Genomic DNA, 4,876 nt, shown 5'->3' on the forward strand with positions numbered 1-4,876 from the left:
TTTTGGCGATCGTCCATAAACGGGGTCTACTTTGACATAGACATGGAATTGTGCCGTTTGGGGTGACCCTCCTTGTAGCCGCTTCACGAAAAAAGCATGTCTTTAGCATTCAAAAATGAAAAACGGTTTTTCTTGTTAAACAAGTTGGAACCTCGCTTTGGCAACATTGTTTTGCCATCACAAGACGGAGGCATGCGCCAAATTAGGGCATATTATCAAAAGCTATTCAACGGATGCGGCCATATCATTGCTAGTTTGGCTCGAAAGCCATGAATCTTCGTTCATGGTAGGTCGTTTTTTAGAACACTTTTTCAAGAAAACACCGGTATTGCAAATTTAGTATTTCTGCTAGTTGGTAGGCCACATTTGATGATGTGACACGGAGGTCTCTCATTTTTTTGAATTTTTTTGACTTTTTTACGATGTTTTCAAAAACCGGCCGATTTCGTCTCGGCGGCCGTCCGTGGCTATGGTTTGAGTCGTGCCAATCTGTTGTCGATTCTTTGATGAAATGCCTACCTGTGAAGCTAAAAATGGTTTTTGGCAAAAATAACGGGCAAGCTATGGAGGACCCGCAGTTCAAATTCCAGCCGGTTCCAGCTGAATCGGCCGAAGGTGATCTGAATGGCCGGGAGTAGCTACAAGGGTCGGAAATGCATGCTTTTTGGTGATCGTTCGAAAACGGGGTATACTTTGAGATAGACATGGAATTGCGCCGTTTGGGGTGACCCTCCTTGTAGCCGCTTCACGAAAAATGCATGTCTTTAGCATTCAAAAAATGAAAAACGGTTTTTCTTGTTAAACAAGTTGGAACCTCGCTTTGGCAAAATTGTTTGCCATCACAAGACGGAGGCATGCGCCAAATTAGGGCATATTATCAAAAACTATTCAACGGATGCGGCCATATCATTGCTAGTTTGGCTTGAAAGCCATGAATCTTCGTTCATGGTAGGTCGTTTTTTAGAACACTTTTTCAACAAAACACCGGTATTGCAAGTTTAGTATTTTTCCTAGTTGGTAGGCCACATTTGATGATGTGACGCGGAGGTCTCTCATATTTTTGGTTTTTTTTGACTTTTTTACGATGTTTTCAAAAACCGGCCGCTTTTGTCGCGGCGACCGTCCGTGGCTAGGGTTTGAGTCGTGCCAATCTATTGTTGATTCTTGGATGAAATGCCTACCTGTGAAGCTAAAAATGATTTTTGGCAAAAATAACGGGCAAGCTATGGAGGACCCGCAGTTCAAATTCCAGCCGGTTCCACCTGAATCGGCCGAAGGTGATCTGAATGGCTGGGAGTAGCTACGAGGGTCGGAGATGCATGCTTTTTGGCGATCGTCCGTAAAACGGGGTCTACTTTGAGATAGACATGGAATTGCGCCGTTTGGGGTGACCCTCCTTGTAGCCGCTTCACGAAAAAAGCATGTCTTTAGCATTCAAAAAATGAAAAACGGTTTTTCTTGTTAAACAAGTTGGAACCTCGCTTTGGCAAAATTGTTTGCCATCACAAGACGGAGGCATGCGCCAAATTAGGGCATATTATCAAAAACTATTCAACGGATGCGGCCATATCATTGCTAGTTTGGCTTGAAAGCCATGAATCTTTGTTCATGGTAGCTCGTTTTTTAGAACACTTTTTCAAGAAAACACCGGTATTGCAAGTTTAGTATTTTTGTAGTTGGTAGGCCACATTTGATGATGTGACGCGGAGGTCTCTCATTTTTTTGAATTTTTTTGACTTTTTTACGATGTTTTCAAAAACCGGCCGATTTCGTCTCGGCGGCCGTCCGTGGCTATGGTTTGAGTCGTGCCAATCTGTTGTCGATTCTCTAATGAAATGCCTACCTGTGAAGCTAGAAATGTTTTTTGGCAAAAATAACGGGCAAGCTATGGAGGACCCGCCGTTCAAATTCCAGCCGGTTCCAGCTGAATCGGCCGAAGGTGGTCTGAATGGCCGGGAGTAGCTACGAGGGTAGGAAATGCATGCTTTTTGGCGATCGTCCATAAACGGGGTCTACTTTGAGATAGACATGGAATTGCGCCGTTTGGGGTGACCCTCCTTGTAGCCCCTTCACGAAAAAAGCATGTCTTTAGCATTCAAAAAATGAAAAACGGTTTTTCTTGTTAAACAAGTTGGAACCTCGCTTTGGCAAAATTGTTTGCCATCACAAGACGGAGGCATGCGCCAAATTAGGGCATATTATCAAAAACTATTCAACGGATGCGGCCATATCATTGCTAGTTTGGCTTGAAAGCCATGAATCTTCGTTCATGGTAGCTCATTTTTTAGAACACTTTTTCAAGAAAACACCGGTATTGCAATTTTAGTATTTTTGTAGTTGGTAGGCCACATTTGATGATGTGACGCGGAGGTCTCTCATTTTTTTGAATTTTTTTGACTTTTTTACGATGTTTTAAAAAACCGGCAGATTTCGTCTCGGCGGCCGTCCGTGGCAATGGTTTGAGTCGTGCCAATCTGTTGTCGATTCTCTGATAAAATGCCTACCTGTGAAGCTAAAAATGTTTTTTGGCAAAAATAACGGGCAAGCTATGGAGGACCCGCCGTTCAAATTCCAGCCGGTTCCAGCTGAATCAGCCGAAGGTGGTCTGAATGGCCGGGAGTAGCTACGTGGGTAGGAAATGCATGCTTTTTGGCGATCGTCCATAAACGGGGTCTACTTTGACATAGACATGGAATTGTGCCGTTTGGGGTGACCCTCCTTGTAGCCGCTTCACGAAAAAAGCATGTCTTTAGCATTCAAAAAATGAAAAACGGTTTTTCTTGTTAAACAAGTTGGAACCTCGCTTTGGCAACATTGTTTGCCATCACAAGACGGAGGCATGCGCCAAATTAGGGCATATTATCAAAAACTAATCAACGGATGCGGCCATATCATTGCTAGTTTGGCTTGAAAGCCATGAATCTTCGTTCATGGTAGGTCGTTTTTGAGAACACTTTTTCAACAAAAAAACGGTATTGCAAGTTTAGTATTTTTCCTAGTTGGTAGGCCACATTTGATGATGTGACGCGGAGGTCTCTCATTTTTTTGAATTTTTTTGACTTTTTTACGATGTTTTAAAAAACCGGCAGATTTCGTCTCGGCGGCCGTCCGTGGCAATGGTTTGAGTCGTGCCAATCTGTTGTCGATTCTCTGATGAAATGCCTACCTGTGAAGCTAAAAATGTTTTTTGGCAAAAGTAACGGGCAAGCTATGGAGGACCCGCCGTTCAAATTCCAGCCGGTTCCAGCTGAATCGGCCGAAGGTGGTCTGAATGGCCGGGAGTAGCTACGTGGGTAGGAAATGCATGCTTTTTGGCGATCGTCCATAAACGGGGTCTACTTTGACATAGACATGGAATTGTGCCGTTTGGGGTGACCCTCCTTGTAGCCGCTTCACGAAAAAAGCATGTCTTTAGCATTCAAAAAATGAAAAACGGTTTTTCTTGTTAAACAAGTTGGAACCTCGCTTTGGCAACATTGTTTGCCATCACAAGACGGAGGCATGCGCCAAATTAGGGCATATTATCAAAAACTAATCAACGGATGCGGCCATATCATTGCTAGTTTGGCTTGAAAGCCATGAATCTTCGTTCATGGTAGGTCGTTTTTGAGAACACTTTTTCAACAAAACACCGGTATTGCAAGTTTAGTATTTTTCCTAGTTGGTAGGCCACATTTGATGATGTGACGCGGAGGTCTCTCATATTTTTGGTTTTTTTTGACTTTTTTACGATGTTTTCAAAAACCGGCCGCTTTTGTCGCGGCGACCGTCCGTGGCTAGGGTTTGAGTCGTGCCAATCTATTGTCCATAAATAACGGGCAAGCTATGGAGGACCCGCAGTTCAAATTCCAGCCGGTTCCACCTGAATCGGCCGAAGGTGATCTGAATGGCTGGGAGTAGCTACGAGGGTCGGAAATGCATGCTTTTTGGCGATCGTCCGTAAAACGGGGTCTACTTTGAGATAGACATGGAATTGCGCCGTTTGGGGTGACCCTCCTTGTAGCCGCTTCATGAAAAAAGCATGTCTTTAGCATTCAAAAAATGAAAAACGGTTTTTCTTGTTAAACAAGTTGGAACCTCGCTTTGGCAAAATTGTTTGCCATCACAAGACGGAGGCATGCGCCAAATTAGGGCATATTATCAAAAACACTTCAACGGATGCGGCCATATCATTGCTAGTTTGGCTTGAAAGCCATGAATCTTCGTTCATGGTAGCTCATTTTTAGAACACTTTTTCAAGAAAACACCGGTATTGCAATTTTAGTATTTTTGTAGTTGGTAGGCCACATTTGATGATGTGACGCGGAGGTCTCTCATTTTTTTGAATTTTTTTGACTTTTTTACGATGTTTTAAAAAACCGGCAGATTTCGTCTCGGCGGCCGTCCGTGGCTATGATTTGAGTCGTGCCAATCTGTTGTCGATTCTCTGATGAAATGCCTACCTGTGAAGCTAAAAATGTTTTTTGGCAAAAATAACGGGCAAGCTATGGAGGACCCGCCGTTCAAATTCCAGCCGGTTCCAGCTGAATCGGCCGAAGGTGGTCTGAATGGCCGGGAGTAGCTACGTGGGTAGGAAATGCATGCTTTTTGGCGATCGTCCATAAACGGGGTCTACTTTGACATAGACATGGAATTGTGCCGTTTGGGGTGACCCTCCTTGTAGCCGCTTCACGAAAAAAGCATGTCTTTAGCATTCAAAAAATGAAAAACGGTTTTTCTTGTTAAACAAGTTGGAACCTCGCTTTGGCAACATTGTTTGCCATCACAAGACGGAGGCATGCGCCAAATTAGGGCATATTATCAAAAGCTATTCAACGGATGCGGCCATATCATTGCTAGTTTGGCTTGAAAGCCATGAATCTTCGTTCATGGTAGG

The sequence above is a fragment of the Aegilops tauschii genome, chromosome 5 (assembly GCF_002575655.3).
Source record: "Aegilops tauschii subsp. strangulata cultivar AL8/78 chromosome 5, Aet v6.0, whole genome shotgun sequence".
NCBI classification, from domain to species: Eukaryota; Viridiplantae; Streptophyta; class Magnoliopsida; order Poales; family Poaceae; genus Aegilops; species Aegilops tauschii.